This window comes from Sorex fumeus, unplaced genomic scaffold, assembly GCF_029834395.1.
Source record: "Sorex fumeus unplaced genomic scaffold, SorFum_2.1 ptg000115l, whole genome shotgun sequence".
NCBI classification, from domain to species: Eukaryota; Metazoa; Chordata; class Mammalia; order Eulipotyphla; family Soricidae; genus Sorex; species Sorex fumeus.
Genome location: NW_026606172.1, coordinates 614,179 through 636,508, shown reverse-complemented (window position 1 = coordinate 636,508; position 22,330 = coordinate 614,179). Strand labels below are relative to the sequence as shown.

The 22,330-nt window shown below is 36.9% G+C and overlaps 1 pseudogene; it reads right to left on the bottom strand.

Annotated features, from left to right (window-relative positions):
• Window positions 1–1,902: 1,902 nt before the first annotated feature.
• LOC130043163 (mediator of RNA polymerase II transcription subunit 10-like) lies at window positions 1,903–2,305 on the bottom strand (annotated as a pseudogene).
• Window positions 2,306–22,330: the final 20,025 nt, after the last annotated feature.

Sequence of the window (22,330 nt, the reverse complement as noted above, 5' to 3'; positions counted from 1 at the left end):
TTTTATCTTGTGTTCCTATAAAACAACGTAAATTAAAATTATTCATAACACTTTAAATATACAGTATGATCAAATACGAAATACATTTACAATTAAAACTAAATAAGGATTTAATATCACCAGCACAAAACACATTTCTAATGTAATATATAATATGTTAGTATTGTTTTAGTCACAGTGAACATAAATATTTTGCATCTAATTAGAGCCTCAGTAATTTTCATTATTCTCATAACAGTATGACTCAGATGATTTTTTAATGAAAAGCCTTGTTTTCTATCAAAAGAATTTAAAACAGTAAGTAACAGCAAAATATTTTAAAATAGAGAACTTTGACCTTCAAGCTAGGTCAATAAGTAGGACACTAGGGGCTGGAGCAATAGCACAGTGGGTAGGACGTTTGCCTTGCACGCGGCCGGCCCGGGTTTGATTCCTAGCATCCCATATGTTTCCTCGAGCACCGCCAGGAGTGATTCCTTAGTGCAAAGCCAGCAGTTAACCCTGAGCATCGCTCTGTGTGACCCAAAAAGCTAAAAAAAAAAATAGAAGTTTTATTATATTTCTGAAGTGAGAGCTATATTATTAAAATTTTAAATTTTCTGTTCACATTCTGAGAATATATATATGTATATACATATATACACATACATATCTTTCTATATATGTATGTATATTCTTCATGTTGCTGTAGACATTTTCACAAACCTATATTATTGGTATTATTGGTATTTAATGAAATCAGCATGTTGCAACAAAATATTAAAGACACAAATGTGTAATACTAACTCCCCCTACCTTCCCATCTCACCCACAAAACTTAAGTAACCACTTAAAAATGCTCATCCAGGGGCTTGACTGATAGCACAGGGGGTAGGGTGTTTGTCTTGCATGTAGCTAACCTGGTTTGATTCCCACCATCCTATATGGTTCCCTGAGCACCACCAGGAGTAATTCCTGAGTGCAGAGCCCGGAGTTACCCCTGAGTATCACCAGGTATGACCCAAAAAGCAAAAAAAAAGAAAGAAAGAAAAAAAAAGAAAGGACTCATCTGACCTCTAAAGACAGGAATCCCTAGCACTCTGTGCTGTCATCCTCAGCGTGGCTGGGTATGCACTGCAGGACCTGGGCACCTCTGCACCTCATACCCTAGCACAGTCCCTCTGACCTGTTTGACCAAGAGGTACCAGGGGTGTCCTCCAGGTTCATTAGGCAAGACTGGAAGTGCCCTTCCAGTTCTATTCAGACACATATTAACTCTCTTATCTATTCTTGGGTTTGGGGTTTTTTCGTTTGTTTATTTCAGATTGGTTTTATTTTTGTTTTGTTATACCTGGCCATGTTTGCTATTTCTCACTGGGACTTATTTCCAGTGCTGCTCTGAAGACCTTGAAGTGCATGGCATCAAAATTGGGGCTCCTGCGTGCAAACTATCTTCCGTAGCCCTAGAAGCTATTTTCCTTACCCTTCTATTCAGATATCCATCTATCTATCTATCTATCTATCTATCTATCTCCTTTATTATTGTCCTACACTGCTGAGACTCATGTAAACAGTTGCACTGAATACATTCTAGAATCCGCACATTGGGGTCCATGAAACAAAACCAACTCAAGCACTTCTCAGACCACACCTGTTCCCATCCTTTTTCCTTCTCCACTGACTCTGTAATGACACCAACAGGAGGGGCAGAGCTTGCCTGGCAAGGGGACAGTTCCAAGAGGGTGGGTATGCCCCTCAGCCAAGAGCCTGGGCTGGAACATGCGGACACTAGGGCTTAGCAGAGCCCTCCAGGACAAACCAGGACACAGTGGCTGGACGACGGCCCAGCTCTGGGGGCACATGGACAGTCAGGGCCATCCTGTAGGACAGGAGTATCTTCAGGCAGAGGTGAGTGAGGTACAGTTAGAAAGCAAGGAGTTCATCCCCTCAGATGCTCTGGTACTTCTCTGTGTCTTCAGGAAACACTTTAGAGAGCTCTTGAATCAACAGGCTCTTTAGTTTGTTCTGGGAGTCGATCTTACCTTTGTGTTGCTGGTTCTTGGCAAGTGCTGTCTCCAGGCACTCTTGGGTGTAGACCTGGAGGTCAGGCTGTGACTATGTACTCAAAAACTTCTAAAGACACGGTGATATCAGAGAGCTACTATCTGCATTTGGCACTGTCCTGTAAACCAGTGATGATGAAATTCAGCTTCTGGTAGAGCCCCACCTGGCTGCGGGGCTGGAGGCTGCCGAATGACGCTCAGCTTCTGATGTTCTTCACCAACTTCTCCAGGGGTTCTTCCAAGTGGTCAAACTTCTCTGCCATGACCATACAAGGCCCTTAATTAAGATTTTTAACCAAAAGTCCCTACAATCTTAGGGCACTCTCAAAACTGAACTTGACTATGGAGACTATCAAACCCACATAGGTCTGAGAAATAAAGAATACAAAAAGACTAAAATGAGTGAATGAAGATGCACTGTAGCACTGTCCTCCCATTGTTCCTTGATTTGCTTGAGCAGGTCCAGTAACGTCTCCATTGTGAGACTTGTTGTTACTGTGTTTGGCATATAGAATACATCACAGGGAGCTTGCTAGGCTCTGCCGTGCAGGCGAGATACTGTCAGTAGCTTGCCGGGTTCTCTGAGAGGGGTGGAGGAATCGAACTCAGGTCAACCGGGTCGGCTCATGCAAGGCAAATGCCCTACCCACTGCTTAATGTACAACCAGAAGCTATAAGCATTAAATATTACCCAGTGGGGCATTTGAGCACAAAAATTTGATAAAAGCTAAAGTGAGAATGGCACAGAAAGACCATCTAAAAAGGTACTCAAGAAAATCAACAATTATAACATCTCGTTTGTTTGCAATGAACAAAACCAGACTGGAGTCAATTAAAACACAGTAGTAGTTCAGAAAACAGTGGGAGTTGATGATCCACCAAGAAGGAGCCTTATAGATGTATGTCTCTATGGGTTATCAATGATTTCCATTCCCTTTATTACTCAGTTTTCTTTTTTTAAGATCACCAGGATCTTAAAACTCAATTTCTTACTTAGGACTATGAAAGCTAGAATCTTTGTCTTAAATTATGTATTATGATTATATGACAGAGCATAGCATATTGAAGTGATTATTGAATATGATCTTTACAACTGATATAATATAATCAATATAGCATTGACTAACCTATCACCTTTGTTATACTCTACCATCTAAAAGTCAGAAATAAAGTTGATGTTTCAGGTGTGGAAACTGTATAAAAGTGTGGTCCCTGATAATATATATGGGTCCTCAGACCAATAACAGTGTGGTAATAATATACTCTTCCACACATAAAAAGCAATTTTCCTGCATTAGGAGGGGAGTCTTAGAATAGAATCCAACCTAATTCATACACAGTCAACTTGGAGATAGCATCAGATCCTGCAAGCAAATCGCTCAATCTCCCAAGATTGCTCTCCACTTCAGACTCTAGTTGCAAGCCTGGGTTATTATCTGTTACTGACTGGCTATAGATCAAATGTTCGCAGAACACCATCTCCAGGTACAATTAGTTTGCTGTAGTGGCTTACTGAACTCAGGAAGCAGTCATTGTTTGATCACTGATTGATTACAGAGGAAATAACTCAGGAAATGTGGATGGAAGAAATTCAAAAGGCAAATTACCAGAAAGGAGATCAGTCTTCATGCTCTCTACAGGTGTGCAGTTCTTTTCATATTCCCACGTGTTCAATTCGGAAACACTTGAAGTTCTTTATTTGGGGCTTTTATGGAATCTTTTGTATCTAGGCATTATTGATGAGCTCCTTCGCTACTGAGGACTGATTTCAGTTCCAGTTCCTCTACACTCTGGAGGCATGAGAGTGGAACTGCAAAGGGTAAGCCTCATTTCCAGGCTCTATTCTCCTAGAGATCAATTCCTGTCTTTAGGTGTTTCCCCAAATAACCTAATTAACATAATGAATTATCTTTAACATTTTCAACATTTATGAACTTTTGAATAGCAATTTGGCAGGGATCTGTGAGTCAGGAACTTGAGTAGACACCAAATACGTATGAGAAACTTACACTTTAGTCATTCAAGCTAAAATAGCTATGTCTTCTTCATTGCAAATTTTTATTTCTCCTTAATTACTTCCTATGAGCCACAACATCCTATGTTGTCATCTTAGAGTCCCATTGTTTTTTTTTTATTAGTGAAACACCATGAGGTACAGTTGTACACTTACAAATTTTTGTGCTTGGGTTTTGATTATACAATGATCAAATACCCATCTCTCCACCAGTGCCCATTTTCCACCACCATGGATCCCAGTATCCCTCCCACCCCCATCCCTCCCCCGCATCCCACCCTGCCTCTGTGGCAGGGCATTCCCTTTTTTTTTTTCTCTCTCCTTTTGGGTGTTGTGGTCTGCAAAAGAAGCATTGAGTGGCAAACATGTTCAGTCCATAGTCTACTTTCAACATGCATCTCCCCTCCTGGGAGGATCCTCCAAACACCCTTTATTTGGTGCTCCCTTCTCTATCTGAGCTGCCCTTTCCCCTAGAATGCCCGGCTGGCCTCTAAGCCATGGGGTGATCCTCCTGGTACTAATCTCGGCTATTCTTGGGTATTAATCTCCTATTTTGTCACTTTATGTTCCCCAGATGAATGCAATCTTTTTATGTCTATCCCTCTCTTTCTGACTCATTTTGCTTAGCATGATACTTTCCATGTAGTACCACTTGTATGTAAATTTCATGGCTTCATCTTTTCTAACAGCTACATAGTACTCCATTGTGTAGATGTACCAAAGTTTCTTTAACCAGTCATCTGTTCTTGGGCACTCAGGTTTTTTCCAGATTCTGGCTATTGTAAAGAGTGCTGCAATGAACAAACAAGTGCAGATGTCACTTCGACTATACATTTTTGCCTCTCTGGGATATATTCCCAGGAGTGGTATTGCTGGGTCAAATGGGAGGTCAATTTCTAATTTTTTGAGAATCACCCATACTGTTTTCCAGAAGGACTGAACCAGTCGGCATTCCCACCAACAGTGAAGGAGTGTCCCTTTCTCGCCACATCCGTGCCAGCATCGGTTGCTTTTGTTCTTTTGGATGTGGGCCAGTTTCTGAGGTGTGAGATGGTATCTCACTGTGGTTTTGATCTGCATCTCCCTGATGATTAATGATGTAGAGCATTTTTTCATGTGCTTTTTTGCCATTCGGATTTCTTCTTTGAGAAGGTTTCTGTTCATTTCATTGCCCCATTTTTTGATGGGGTTGGATGTTTTCTTCTTGTGGAATTCAACCAGTACTTTATATATCCTTGATTTCAACCCCTTGTCAGATGTGTATTTGACGAATATCCTTTCCCATTCTGTAGGCTGTCTTTGTATTTGGTCACTGTTTCTTTTGAGGTGCAGAAGCTTCTTAGTTTAAGATAGTCCCATTTATCTATCTCTGTTTTCACTTGCTCGGCCAGTGGAGTGACATCTTTGAAGATACCATTAGCTTCAATGTCATGGAGGGTTTTGCCAACTTTGTCTTCAATGTACCTTATGGTTTCTGGTTTGATTTTGAGGTCTTTAATCCATTTTGATCTTACTTTTGTACATAGTCCCATTTTTTTAAGAAGTAGAATCACTATAAATCAAAATCCTTCACCACGATTCTTCAAATAAAAGACAAATTTCATATGCCAGGGTCATATATTCAAAGTGTCTATCTCCAAATTCATGTTAAAGTATTTATGCTAGTTCTGAAAATAAGGCAATATTTAGAGATGGATTCTTTAAAAACTTGATTATGTTTAATTAGGCTATTGGGATATACACCAATGCAATAAGGCTGTCTGCCTTAAGAATAGGAAACTTATCACATGTATAAACACATATACACAAGTATATAAACAATGTGTTGTAACCAAATGAATATATTATCATCCATAAACCAAGGAGAAAATAGAGAAACTCCTCAGACGAAACCAGCCTTCTAACTAAATTTATTTTTAATTAAAATATGTATAATTATGGTAAAACATGTTTCATTGTCTTGATCATTTAGTCTGTATTACTTTGTTGTTGCAGCACTATAGACTAATAGAGTTGGTAATTAGTTCTATCGTTTTGGGCCACATCTGTAGGTATTCAGGTTTTACTCTTGGATCAGCATCATGCCCATTGTTCTATTTCACCAACCCTTATATAATTAAAGTACTGATTTGATTAAATTTCATGAGAAGGGCTTTTCATAATACAAAGCTCATGTTTAATATAGTCATAAAAAGACATCAAAATAGAACTCAGCATTGAATGTGGACTGTCACTTGCATTGATCTAGGTGGAAAAGCCAAAAAGTTTTAATGATGTGCAATTTTAATGAATTTTTAGACCTTTTGTACTTTGAGGGCTGTTTTAGTAGACAAAATGTGAAAAGTAATTATAGTTAGCATAATTATGACTCAACTCATTAATAATTTATTGTATAATTACTAATTGTAAATTTCTAAAGTTTTAGTGCATTAATCAGTACACATTAAAATTATATTAATTGATCCTAAACACTAGTGATAAAGGGGGGTAACATATAACAAATAATTGTATTTTAAAGTGTATAATAATATCATTGTGCAAAAAAAAAAATAACAGAATAGAATAAGGAATTGTAGGCAGAAAACCTAGATTTTTTGGTTTTGTACTGAGTTACACCCACCCATGGTCAGTTCTTTTTCCTGGTGGTGTTCAAGGAACCATATAATATGCCATGCTTGGAATTTAATCCAGTTGGGTGAATGTAGGGCAAGTGCATTACCTGCTATAATTTCTCCAGCCCAATTTATTTTATTTTGTTTTATGTAATAATAAGTATTGAGAAGTATCCATTTACATATAAAGTTGTAGGAGGAAACAAAGTCAGATCCCACAAGTTGAAGAAAATTAAATTTTTTGTGGCCCAAGAGCTAATAAAATGTTTCTATGACCTAGAGTGCTAAAGAAACAAGAATGTTTCCATAGAGAGTATAGTATAGAGAGTATTATAAATTTATAAGGAATAAATTTTCTAACTTAAAACAGGTCAAGTACCACAAGTGATAAAGGGATTATGAAATAAAAAGTAACAGTCATTAACTGATGATAGAAATGTTAGCTGGCTGAACCTCTCTGCAAACCAGTATGGAGAATTCTCAAAAACTAAAAACAAACAAACAAACAAACTAAAATATTATCCAGAAATTCCACTCTGATATCCATCCAAAGAAAACATACACAGTTGAAAAGATATAGTCAGGGTGATGCTTAGTGTAGTACTATCTGCAATGACCAAGATCTGGAAATAACTCAAGTACACAATGGCAGAAATCTTACCATCTGTTGCAGTGTAGATGGATGGGAGGGTTACATGCAATATAAAGTAATGAGAAGTAAAAATATAATTTACCAAGTGATTTATGAAATATATAAAGAAACAAAGCAAGGGGATGGACAAAGTCTAATGAAAACAAATCCTTAAATTCTGATAACAAAGCTGAGGTTTGTAGGAAGGAATGAAAATATTGCTGTGGACCTTGATGGAGACATATTATCACTTTTGTGCTGTGCCAGGTGTAGTAACACAATATTCATATATATATGTATATATATATTTATAATCTGATTAATAAATATTGTGTTGATATTATTTTCAGTAAATTTCTGTAAGCACAAATATGTTAGGCACTGCTTGGAAAATAGAAAAAACTCTAACCTACCACTGGCCAATGTTTTTTTATTATAATTTGATACAGTTTTACTATTGTAAATAACTGTATTAACTTTTAACATTGTTTATTACAACATGTACTAATTCCTTTTATTTTTCTTTTTTCTTTGGCCTCACTCAGTGGTGCTCAAGTCAAGTGATTCTTGACTCTCAGTCAAGAATCACTTTTGGAGGTACTTCTGGAACATTTCCAGATACAAGCAATCCAACGTAGGTAATTGTTGTGCATGGACAAACACCCTCCCCAATTTACTACCTCTACAGCTCCTAGATGAAATATTCTCTGAGGGAAAAATTATATTTAATTTCTTTCAATATCTCCGATCTTGAATTCGGGCTGGAGCGATAGCACAGCAGTAGGGCGTTTGCCTTGCACGCAGCCAATATGGCCGACCCGAGTTCTATTCCTCCACCCCTCTCGAAGAGCCCGGCAAGTTACTGAGAGTATTTCGCCCGCATGGCAGAGCCTAGCAAGCTACCCATGACGTATTCAATATGCCAAAGACAGTAACAACAAGTCTCACCATGGAGACTTTACTGGGCCCACTGGAGCAAATCGATGAACAACGAGAGGACCGTGACCATGATCTTTCAATATCAGAACCTATGAACTTTCCTTGTAACTAGAATACATAATTGAAGGATCATCCTAAAAATGCACACTGAGTTCAGTGATAAACACTTTAAAGAGCATCACACATACAAAAAGAAGCAGTTGTGTGTTTTGTACTGGAAACACTATAACAACGAATATCAGAAGCAAAATGAAAAACAAAGTAGTATTTGGTTTTCTTGCTAAAGATGCATAGAAGCTTTGTGGTGTATTGCAGTCATGCATACAGTATATTGCTTCCATAGTTGTGTAAATCTATATGTTAGAGTTGTCTGGAATCAAATTATTCTAATATATTTAACAAAATCTTCTCCCCATGAAGAGCTGCTGCTTCTGATATATTGTTTTTTTCTAGGTTAATTCTCTCTTTTTTCATCAGTTACAGATTTATGGTTTCTTATTTCATGCTGGCAGACTGGGCTTGTATTCCCTTCTGTTTTCCAAGCTCTTGTTTTCTTCCTCCAAATAGACTGTCCAGAAAGTTTTTTTCAGGAAGACAAAATTTTCCCATTTGGTTACATCTTTATGTCTAAGACAATTTCACAAAAACACATAGTTACTGTTTTTTTTTTTGGTTTTGTATCTTTTTTTATTTATGCCATTTTTAATTTATTATCATTTAAACTATTAATATATATTTCTGTGCTCTAGATTGCTTTGGCAGATACCAAATCATAATAGGTGCCATTAATCCTTTTTTAATAAACATAAAATATTTGATGACGGAAATAAAAAGAGAGGTATATTTGTTTGTGACCAGATATATGATGTTACCAGCCTCATCAGGGCTCTACCTTCATCAAATTTGCAGCTACATATGAACAAAACATTCTACATTTGAAGTTTGGAGTTAACTAAGTAGTTCTGGCTAAGTCTGCAATAGAGAAAATATGTTCACTTGATGATTAGAGTTGTGATACTCAGGCATACACTAGTAATGAAGCCAAATTCAAAAGCATTAGTCAATTGATTCAACAGTTAATTTGTGCCATATGCATAATTTTGTGATTTATAAAACTATGCTATCTCTAGAATATGTAGTGATTTGTGGAAATCTTATTTGCTGAAGCTCGGGTGGTAATAAGAAAACATGTATGGTACTGGTAGATAATCTTAGTATATTCTATTTTCACCTTTTCACATTCTGAAATAAATTGTTCCTTAATTCTTCAGGTCTGTATTGTACTCCTCTTTCTAAAGCAGCCAAGAACTCTTTTCCATTCACATAAAATTCCTACCAATTATTTAACAATATATCAAATTATCATGTTAAGGAAATTTTGCTTTCTAAAATTTTTGATTGTGTTCATTATGGACATAAATACAGATAATATCAATTACATTTGAGTCCTATCACTTTTGTAATAATTTTAACTAATTTATGATTGATAATTGCTCCCCTCACCAAAAAAAATGCATTTCTTTTTCTTTTCAGGTGTCTAAGTTTCACAAAATAAATCCTAATGGGCTGAAATTGAATTGTTCATAATATTTCAGTTTATAGGAAGAATATTTGTACTATTGTTTTTTATACTCTGTAAGCAGCTTAGTTCCTAGTCTCTGTTCAAAGACATCAGTAGTCTAGAATTTTTCCCATTGCTTTACCTAAGAGTCACCAACCATCTTCTTGGTATGCCATTCAGTTAATTCAGGTTACTCTTCCCATCATATGTTTTCTGTTAAGCAACCTTATTTCAGTTAGTTCACAAGTTTCCTTTGCCAAATAATACAATATATCACAGATTCTGAGGATTCTGAAAGATCTTTGAGGATAGGACTAGAATTATTCTGCCTCTCACAAGCTGTGAGTTATGGGCTGTCAATATATAGACCTGAGACAGAGAATAGTTAAGCACAATAAGTAAAATTTCAGTGCATAGTCATTAGTAAAATATAATTCATTATTGGATACTATTATCATTATTATTACCAGTGTCCTTTTATATTGCAAGTTGGATCAGTAGTATGTAGCAGGAATTTACTAGGTCATCAGAACGGGAAGAGATAGTCAGGTAATATCATTTACAAGTTTGGCCCATGTCTATGTAAAACAGAATCCTTTTTTGGACAGAATGAGAAGTTATAAGAAATTAATGATGATCTGAATTTTTGAACAAATACTTCACTGCAAACAATACATGGAAGAGTAAATAGAAGCAGAATATGCAAATATCAACTACTAATATAGGTCATTTTTTTACATAAAGGAGTTGAGTCACAGATGTCACAACAATGCTGATAAGTGCAAAATGCATAGTGGCAGACTCATCTTCACTATTCAGCAGGGTTTTTTATTCCTCTTCATAAACAAATTTGGGTGCTTGTCCATCAGAAATGTTGAAAACCTAGAAACAGCCATGGAGGTCTGTGTCTTGGTACTCACAGGATAACTCATGAAACAACTTTTAATTTCTCTATTCTGTGTTTTAGTATGAAAACAAGAACTTCTACTTCTTCCCACATATCAGACTCATGGGTCTTTTCAGGTTGTCACTATCATCTTGCATTATTCATGTTATATTGCCACAAATATTAATTTTCAGTGAATAATTACAGACACAACACTTATGACCATAAAATTCAATTAATTCTATTTAAATTATGATTCAGTTGCATCATGTTAATCGTATTTCTTTCAGTAATATCTGGGTGTTCCATTTTCATTTGAAAGTAGTGCTACCATGATAGTCGTTAGTAACTGAAAGAGACAATAGTATAGAACTGTATAACTTGTTTTCACAATAATATTTAAAATAACCAACATCACAGCTCTAATATTCAATTTGACTTAGTAACTAATATATTTTTGATAAAATGGTCATGGTAATGAATTAGACCTTAAGCTACTAAAGCTTAAAAAGCCAGTGTCATGTACCAGTGGGTTTTTCAACTCTCTGTGCTGCTAAAAATAATTTGGGAACCATAAAATCATTGGAGGTATATTTCAGAATTGATTACAAATGAATTATATTATTTGCTATAAAAAGTCTTGTTAATTTTATTAAGATCATCTTTCTAATTATTATTAAATCTACTGAATTATCACCCATCATATTTTTGCTATGGTATTTCTCACATCAGTTTATAATGTTTTATAATGAATTAAATGTAAACCATAATATGAATAAATGCAAAAGTGAATAAAATTTATGTTGCAAAGAACTATTAAGCTATAAAAAATATCAAAAGAAAACTTTCTCACAGAAATTGTGAAATTCCCTTTTTATCTTAGCAGTTGGTGAATTGTTGCTTATTCAAACAATCTACATGGGAAAAATGTCTATTTTTCACTTGAAAAGTGTTAGAAATTCTTGCCTGGAAAGGTACTTGTCATGAAGTTATATACAAATTAAAATATGAACTATGAATAACAGTACCATCTGAACCATAATTGTAGAGAAGTGTTATAATCTGAATCTATGATAACTTTCTAGAAATAATTATACTTTAAGAAGTGAAAACTAGTTTTAATACTTTAAAATTAGTATACCACTTAAGAAATATTAAAGTGACAAAACTAAGGTTACTTGAAGTTGTTTCTATTTTTGTTTTATGAGTAAGAATTAAGCTAACTTGAGCAAGAATTTATAGAAATATCTGAATTACAACTGTAGTTAATTTTAAAAGCACCCTACATATTTAACATTCTAAACTAGTAACTGCATATCTGGTGCAGTCTATATTTTATCTAAAGAGATTTTCATATATTAATCTGTCACTGTCACTGTCTTCCGGTATTTCATCAATTTTCTGGGCTGGGCCCAGTAACATCTCCATTGTGACACTAGTTACTGTGCTTGGCATATCGAATATGTCATGGATAGCTTGCTAGGCTTTGCCGTGCAGACGAGATACTCTTGGTAGCTTACAGGACTCTCCGAGAGGGGCAGAGGAATCGAACCTGGGTCAGCTGGGTGGGGTGTGTGCAAGGCAAACACGCTACTTAGTCTTTTTTGTTATCCAAACATCCCTCTAATCAATATGCACTATCAATGATGGCAAAATTAATGATACTCCCATCTATTAAATATAATAACCTTCAGGCACTCTACTCGTCACTTAAAGTATAAAGCTTAATTAATATCTCAGGTGCCAGTAACATCTCTATTCATCCCAGCCATGAGATTTTAGCAGCCTCTCCTTACTCGTCTTTCTCATTGATTAGAGGCTCTTTCAGAGTCAGGGTAATGAGACCTGTTATAGTTACTGCTTTTGGCATATAGAATACACCACGCGGAGCTTACCAGACGTGGACAGGATATTCTTGGTAGCTTTCCAGGCTCTCGGAAGAAAGGAAGGAAGAAAGGAAGGAAGGAAGGAAGGAAGGAAGGAAGGAAGGAAGGAAGGAAGGAAGGAAGGAAGAATATTTCAGCAAGGAAAAAGTTCTCCAGGAAGAAGAAAATATGTTGTAACAAGTGAGGTAAATATAATTTGAATTTTATATACTATACTAGAATGATTTTTGGTATGCATTAAATTTAGCAAAAAGAACAGCCTGAACCTTTAAAAAACACAGTGATCAAGGATCATTAACCATTCTCTGTGTAAGTTGGAACTGTTGAAAATAGAAGGCAATCTTTTGATCAACTATGCAAAAAGAAAGTATAGTTAGTTCCATGAGAGATTAAAAATAAATAAATAAATGTCTGTGTTGAGGAAAAAGGTGGCTTACTGTAAAATAAATTTGTTAAAAAATGGTAGGTTGTCAAAAACAATAGAATGTATCTTGCTTACAGGGACAAAGTAAAATGTCAGAAGTTAAAGAATACATTATTTTTTTTAAATTTTTTTTTTTATTAGTGAAGCACCATGAGGTACAGTCGTAGATTTACAAATCTTTGTGCCTGAGTTTCGGTCATACAATGATCAAATACCCATCCCTCCACCAGTGCCCATTTTCCCCCACCCCCCCTCCCACCCTGCCTCTGTGGCAGGGCATTCCCCTTTGTTCTCTCTCTCCTTTTGGGTGTTGTGGTCTACAAAAGAGGCATTGAGTGGCAATCATGTTCAGTCCATAGTCTACTTTCAACATGCATTTCCCCTCCTGGGAGGATCCTCCAAACACCTTTCATTTGGTGTTCCCTTCTCTATCTGAACTGCCCTTTCCCCTAGAATATCCGGCTGGCCTCTAAGTTATGGAGTAATCCTCCTGGTGTTGATCTCAGCTAAGGAGTACATTATTTTTTAAGGCATTTTGAAGTAAAAGATCTGAAATCATCTGTAATCATAGTACAAGGAGGTACATACAGCAAACCCAGATTACATCTCTGTCACCAAAAATGGTTCCCTGAGCCTGAGTAAAGTCAGCCGCCGCCACCCCCCAAAAAAGGCAAACAATAACTTTTGACACTTAATCACTTAATCACTTAACTTCCCGTTAGTCATCGATTTGCTCGAGCGGGCGCCAGTAACGTCTCCATTTGTCCCTGTCGTGTGCTAGTGTAGCCCAATGGCATCTGTTCGCTCTGGGAACATGAAGGGCCTCAAACCGATCGTTCATGATCTTCACAAAGAAGTCTGACCATCTGGAAGGTGGGCGGTCACGCGGTCTTTTGACATCCCATGAAATCCAGTCAGTAACAGCTCTAGTCCAGCAGTCGTCTTTAAATCTCATTACGTGACCAGCCCATCTGATTTTCGACACCTTGGCAAATGAGACAGCGTCCCTGATTCTTGATCGTCCACGGATGTCAGAACTCCGGATTTTTTTCTCTCACTTGAGTGAAACGTGATATTCCAAGCATAGCTCTTTCTATTCTTCTTTGGGAGACCTGAATAGCATTCTCATCTTGTTTGCGTAGGGCCCAGGTCTCTGAGGCATATGTTAATGCAGGAACAACAGTGGAATCAAAGAGATGTGCCCGGAGTCTGAGGTTCTTCGTCCTCTTAGCTATTTCTTCGACGTTCTTGAAGGCGTTCCAAGCCGCTCTCTTCCTCCTGCGCAGCTCGGGTGCCAGGTCATTTGTCATGTTGACCTCTCGACCTAGGTACACATAGCTGTTGCATTCGGAGATGATCGTTCCATTGAGAGCTAATGGGGCGTCAGGAACAAGGCTGTTTCTCATAAACATTGTCTTCGTAAGATTCAGCTATAGTCCTACCTTTCCACATTCACGGTCAAAGTCGGCCAGCATTTGTGCCGCTTGGCTGATGTTTGGTGTTATTAAAACAACGTCATCAGCAAAGCAGAGGTGGTGTAGTTGCCAACCATCTATCTTCAGTCCCATTCCTTCCCATTCCAGTCGTCGCATGATGTTCTCGAGGGTGGCACTGAAGAGTTTCGGTGAAATGGTATCACCCTGCCGCACCCCTCTCTTGACATCAACGATCACTTCTTTGTAGAATGGTGAGATCCTGGTAGTGAATCCGCAATACAGCTCACGGAGGATCCTGATGTATTGGGCTTGAATGCCCTGATTGGCTAGGGCTTCAATGACCGCTTCCGTCTCAACAGAATCAAAGGCCTTCTTTAAATCAATGAACATTAAACAGAGTGGCATCTTGAACTCCCGAGAAACCTCAATGAGCTTGGTTATTGTGTGGATATGGTCGATGGTGCTGAATCCTTTGTGGAACCCTGCTTGCTCGCATGGTTGTCCTTCATCTAGTGTTCTGCCAATCCTATTTAGGATGACTCGAGTGAACAACTTGTAGATGACAGACAATAGGCAGATCGGGCGATAGTTGCCAATGTCATGGATGTCTCCCTTCTTGAACAGTAGTACGGTCCTGCTGGTTTTCCATTGGGACGGAAGCTTGCATTCAGGTAGGTAGCGAGTGAAGAGCCGAGCCAGTGTATTGATGAGTACTGACTTTTGGCACATTAGGTTTTTTATTATAAAAAACATGATACCAACTACATTGACAACTAAATTGTTCATAACCTTTTCTACAAAGAATATGTAGAATAATTCATTAACACAAAATAGATTTATTCTAAATATCATTACAGATTTCACCATTTACTTGAAAAAATAATTTTAACACTTATGATTTTTAAAAGATAAAATTTTCGAACAAAAAATGTATGCCAAGTCAACATATGGTTTCACAACTTTATGTGAAGATTCATCTAGCAATGAAACATCTCATTTTCCCTCAATTGTAGTAGTAAATTTCTCTACTTTTTTAGTTTTTTTAAATGAAAAATGACATAATATATTGTTTTCAAATGACTTAATTTATGTATACATTGTAAAGTGATCACCACAACAAATCTGTTTAAAAATCCATCTCAATCCAAATTAAACAGTCTTGACCTCATTTATACATTTTGACAATCTTCAAACCCTAAAAGTCTCCAGTTTTTAGTCATGAATCGTTTGTTTTTAAGTTTGTTTTATTTTGTTTTAATTTTAACTTCCATTACTATTTGATATTATTGCTTTAAGAACATCCAAAATTTTCCACAATAACCTTTACTTATTCTTAATGATTATGTAGCATTCCATCATACGTATAGATTTATGTCTATTTATATGTATAACAGATTTAGCCATTTTCCTACTTATATATGTTTATATATAATTATCTCCATATCTTGGCTATACTGAATAATGCTAAAATGAATAGAGGAGTAAATTTTTATTTTTAAAACAATTACTTAACATAAAAATTTGAAGTAATATTTTTAACATAATATTGTGAAGGTAATACTTTCAGTTTTCTTTGTTTACATATTTTAAGTTTGTTTATACATTTTCTACATATGTAAGGTAAAGGTAAAGGCCCTCCCATTGATCGTCGATTTGCTTGAGCGGGCCCAGTAATGTCTCCATTGGAGACTTTGTTGTTACTGTGTCTGGCATATCGAATACGTCACGGGGAGCTTGCCAGGCTCTGCCGTGCGGGCGAGATACTCTCGGTAGTTTGCCGGGCTCTCCGAGAGGGGCGGAGGAATCGAACTCGGGTCATATGTAAAGTTAATTTATTTGACATTTTACTTATTTCTTGATATAGTCTTGTACGGCTATGTACATCCTTTGTTTTTCAGGTGCAATGGAGTCTGGTTAGTTGCATTTAATTTTTCATTATTGCCTTTTTAATTTTCTTGATATAATGGTTGTTCAAAACATGTTGCTTAATCTTCATATTTTTTCAGTTTTTTAGTTTTATTCTTGTACTTGATTCCTTATTTTATACTATTATAATTGAAAATATATTGGTACGATTTCAATTTTTGTTGTTTTGTTTTGGTGCCTGACCTGGTGATATTTAGAGATTATTCCTTCCTTGTACTCATACATCACTTCTTTGGTATTCAGGGGACCAAATGGAATGCCAGGGATTGAGCCTGAGTGGGCCAGGTGTAAGGAAAGCCTCATACCACTGTACTTTTTCTGAAGCCCCTTTATAATTTCCTTTTTTTTAAATTTATTTAGGTATTGTTGTGTCCTGCTATATAGTTTAGTCTGGAAAATATTCCAAATATTCCATGTGTGATTGAAAGTGATGTGCATTTGGCTTTTGTATGGAATATTCCAATCATAGACAATAAATCAAATTGATGAAATATATCATTGGGTTAAACACACACACACATACACACATACACACATACACGCGCACACACTGTTTTTTTTTTTTTTCCCCAGATCACACCTGGTGATGTTCAGTGCTTACTCCTGACTCTGCATTCAGGAATTATTCCTGGCAATGCTTGGTTGCTGGGAATAGAACAAGGGTTAGCCACATATCAGGAAAATTCCTTACCTTCTTTACTCTCTCTCCAATCCCTGGATTATTTATTAAGACTATGTATATTTTCAATATTCCAATTCTGGGAAAATATTATTTTATTATATTGATGCATTTTTCATATACTTTGTCTTTTTATATTTTTTGCACATCATTTGTTTAAAGTCAATTTTGTCTGCTTTGGATGTAACTATTCCAACATTCATTTTATTTCCCAATGTATAAAAGCCATTTTTCCCCATAATTTCATTTTATCTTTGTGTGCTTTTAATCTAACATTTTTTAAGCAGGAACTACATTGAATTTAAAAAAATAAAACATTGTTTTATTTAACAGCAAAAATTCTGTTACTCTATGTCCTTTTAGCAGAGAATTTATTCCATTTATATAGAAAAGGATTATTGATAGGTAGGTACTTATTGATGTCTCTCTTTTAAAATTAGTTTTTGGCTTATCAGCTTCCAGAGTTTAAGCTTCTACTTTTAAAATATGTCAATATGTGTGACCCTGTAGTGCTGCAGTCACAAACCTTGCTGTCCTCCAAAGAAGGCAACATAGGTGTCCCCCTTGCAATAATCAAGAATCTCGATGAGATTATAATCGCCTTCTGGGAAGTAACGGTGAAGGGCAAAAGGTTAATTAATAGATATTAATAGTCTCTGGTCTCTATTTCTTAGAGTTAGTCTGGCTTCAATTGAGTCATAATATGAAAGAGTTTGGGAAGGACGAGTCCACTGTTTCTAAGAGGACAAGAATAGAGTAAAATGACACAAACCAGCTCTGGTTTTACTAAAGTAGATAAAACATATAAAAATTGACACTGACACCAGGGAGTTAGTAGAATGGTTAGTGTCCTTGCCTTGCATGCAGCCAACCTAGGTTCCATCCTGACATATGGTTCCCTGAGCATTGCCATGAGGTGATCCCTGAACACAGAGCCTGGATTATGCCCTGAGAATTGCCAGGTGGACTCAACACCATCCTCCTTCCCAAAAGAAAATGGCAATCAGCAATAATTTTTTTCTCAGTTAAATCCTCCTTGCATGTTCCCCAATGCAACTATTTTAATATTAACTAATAAATCTCCTTAATTATGATTTGGGCTCTTAATCAAATTGCTGTTCTCTGTTGATTACCAAAGAGAATTATTTCAGGGCTGGAGTGATAGCACAGCAGGTAGGGCATTTGCCTTGCACGAGGCCGACCTGGGTTTGAGTCCTCCATCCCTCTTGGAGAGCCCGGTAAGCTATCAAGAGTATCCCTGCTGCACAGCAGAGCCTGTCAAGCTCCCCGTGGAGTGTCTGATATGCCAAAAACAGTAACAACAAGTCTCACGATGGAGACATTACTGGTGCCCACTCGAGCAAATCGATGAACAATGAGAGGACAGTGCTACAGTGCTACCCTTTCAAGATACTCTCAATTCCTCATCAACTCTGGCTCTCATGGAACATAAAATTACTATTCAAATTTAGAGATTGTGTGTGTGTGTGTGTGTGTGTGTGTGTGTCTGACTGTCTATCTGTCTGTGTCTGTGTCTGTTTGCCTGCCAGACAAAGTTAGTGGACACACAGATATATTTGGAGTGCTTCCAGTACAGGTCTCAAATATTAGGAGGCCTTGATGTGACTGCAAAATCCTCACTTTGGGCTAATAGTCCATTCCCTCCCAATTTTAGTTTGACACATCAGAGGAGGAATTATTGCTGAGATTATGTGTCTGCATTTTCTATTTGTTTTTCTATAATAATTTCTTGCCTTATCATGGGCGGTGATACAACCCCTTTTCAGACATTTATTTCATTTCTCTCCATAGTTTTATATCGTGCCTGTCAAAGGAGGTAAGCATAGGATTTTATTGATTTTATTGTGATGTTGTTTTGAACCACGTTCTGTTCTTATTATTTTAACTTATTCACTAAATTGTCATCTACACAGCAGTGTTCCAAATATTTTTTTTAATGACAGAAAAATTGTATAGTCAGGACAGAACTAGATTTTGGCTTTTTGCTTGGTTTTGCCTTTGGCGGTACATGTGGCAATGTACAGAGATTATTTCAGGCTCTGGAGTCAGGGATCACTTCTGGAAGGTTTGTGGTACCAGATAAGAAGCTGGTAATCAAAACTCGGTCTGCTGTATTCACAACAAGTGCCTTATCTGCTTTATTACCACTATGGCTCCCAGAATTTGGTATTTACTAGGAAATTTAATTATGCAATCTTGAAATGTGCTGAAAAAAAATACATACCATGTAAAGTACATTCAACATTCATCAATAATCATAACAGTTTGGTAATTATTTAAATAAAATATTTTCATAACATCTCATCATAAAGACATTTATTTAAATGAACTTAATTAGTGTACTTTCAGATTCATTAAGCTTAATTTATTCAGTTGCTATTGTGCTATATCACCATGTAATAAAGCTATTACAAGCACTTTAACTTGAAAATAAATTTACTAATTGATTGTAATAAACTATGGGAAACCCAGGCACATATTACTAAAATAATTTTATTTAATTTGATTTGTCTATTTCTTTTTATAGATTAAGTTACTATGTGTGTTGAAAAACAAAATGCTACAAAATTCAATTTACAGATTAACTATTCACTTGAAACTTGAACCAGATATCATGATAAAACAAATGCTATAACCAATTAAACACATACCATAATATTTCCAAAAATTATGTATACTACTTTTTCAAATATATATCTGTTCTTATTAGTTATTTAATTTGGACATAGTTATGAAATGTGAATAAGGATAAGTGTTTCTCCAGCTTAAGAAGACATTTGGGAGCTGAAGTGATAGAACAGCAGGTAGGGCGTTTGCCTTGCATGTGACCGACCAGGGTTTGATTCCTGCATGCCTCTCAGAGAGCCTGGCAAGCTACCAAGAGTATCCCGACTGCACGGCAGAGCCTAGCAAGCTCCCAGTGGCATGTCTGATATGCCAAAAACAATAACAAGTCTCACAATGGAGATGTTACTGGTGCCCGCTCCAGCAACTCAATGAACAATGGGAGGACAGTGCTACCATGAGTCAAGCTGGAGTTGGCCTAAGCAAAGCAGTCACTCAATCCTTGTGCTATCTCTCCAACCAAGTTATTTTATTCCCTTTTTCAAATCATTAAAAGGAATAAAATACTTACTTAGCAAGTAGCTAAGATGGTGAAATAAAGATCACTTGTTATCTCCCCCACAATCACAGCAAACTAACACCAAAATATAATTAATTTACCCAGAAACTAACCTGAAACTGCAACCCTTGCCAAAAAATAAAGAAACCAAACCCATAGTGGGTTTGAGATAGATAAGACAATAAGAGATAGCTAGTGTGTGAATTTACTCTGGGAAGAGATATGGATTCCACCCAACAACTAGTAGTGCAATCTTAGGATGCTGAACTTATTGCAAAGTGACCTCTTGAATACTTTACTCAACTTTCCATATGGTTGGGTTGCTAGAAACCATAGTGGATTTTATTTCTCCTAATAACAGACCCTATTTGGGCCAGAAAGATAGTACAGGTGTTAAAGTACTTACCTGACACACAGCTGACCCAGGTCTGATTCACAACATGCATGTGATCTTCTGAACTCCAACAGGAGTGTTCCTTGAGCATGAAACCAGGAGTAAGGACAGAGCACAGAATGCGCTATGCATCTAAAGCAGAACTAATTGAGAAGGGAGCCCCAGTGCAGGCTATTTTCTTGTCAACTTATGATCGGTAGAAAAAGTTGAAAGAATACAGATAGGGGGATCCTATGATGAGTTGTTCTCCTTCTGGTCTTTCTCCTTTTTCTCCTTCTCCTTCTTTCTCCTTCTTCTTCTTCTCCTCCTTCTCCTCCTTCTCATTCTTCTTCCTCCTTCTTCTATTTCTCCTTCTCCACCTTCTCCCCTTCCTCCTCATAATGTTCCTCCTTCTTTTTCTCCACCTTGTCGGTGTTACCTTCTTTGCCCTCTACCTTCTGCCTTCTGCTTCTTGATAAACTAAAAAATATACAACAACAACAACAACAACCAAAAAAATAATGCATTGCCTTGTCCTGGGGGCTGAAAAGTTAGTACAGCAGGCACTTGCATTGCATTCTGCTGACCTGATTGGATTTCTAGCATCTTGAATGTTCCTTGAGAGCAGAGTGAGGAGTAAACTTTGAGCACCATCAATTGTGACTCTCCAAAAACAAAAACAAAATAAATTTCCTATTCCTACCAGAAGTAGCCCAAAGGCATGAGAACTGCAGCCCTTTTAGATGCAAATAATGAGCTCTTTGATGATAGAGAGAATGAGACACCTAGATGCAGAAAATGATAAAAGAAAATAAGAAGATTCAAGAGAATCTAAGGGTGATGAAATGTGAAAAGGGACATGAATGTGAAAAGAACATCATGAGTCCAAGGGTGTTAGCCTGTGTCAACACCTGTAAAAAACTATGCACACAGAAGGTTGTGTGTTCGTGGGCTCTCTGGACAGCTCTATCTCACCACGTGTGTTCAGTGCTCTAGAGCCGCTGTGTTTGGCTTGGATCCGGACGGCTGTTGTCCAAGGGCAGACGAAGGAAGAGATGAGGGCCAGGCCGGTTGATCTTTGTAGCAGTTTATTACAAGGAAGTTTATCCCATAGAAGAAATTTATGTTATGGAGGGCCTAGGTTCTCTCAAGCACAAGTTCTCCTTGCTAGTCTCTCCATGGTTCATCTTTCAGCCTTTCTCTCTCATTCTCCAGCTCCCTTCTAGTCTGGGCTGACACTACACCCAGTCAGGTAGCCAAATCAACATAAGAAAGCCCTTCCTGACTGCCCAAGGGCAAAATACCTCTTGAGGTGTTTTTCTCTTTTCTTCAGTCCAATAAACTATCAACTATTCCTGAGGTTATGCAGGAAGGACAGAACAGTGTTATCCTACATACACCCAGATTAACTTTTCTCTATACAGATAACTACAGACCAAGGCAGTCTGGAACAAACTTTGTAATAAAAAAATAACTTAGAAAAGGCATCTGGGGCTTATTATCTACAATGAAGATTGGCTCACATTTCAAAAGAAAAGTTCACCTCACTCTCCTGGAGAAACTTTATTCCCTCTTGAACACATCTCTCTCTCTTTTGACCCTCGTATTTCTATAAATAAATATTTTTCATAGCATAATATGTATTTGAGTCTTTTTCTATCACTGGTTTTAGGCTAATTTTAATATGTTGCCAAGTGTCCTGTCTACCATATTCTATCTATGGTTTTTCTAGACTGCTTTAGCTTTTAAGAATCAGCAATTTAGACAGAAGGATGG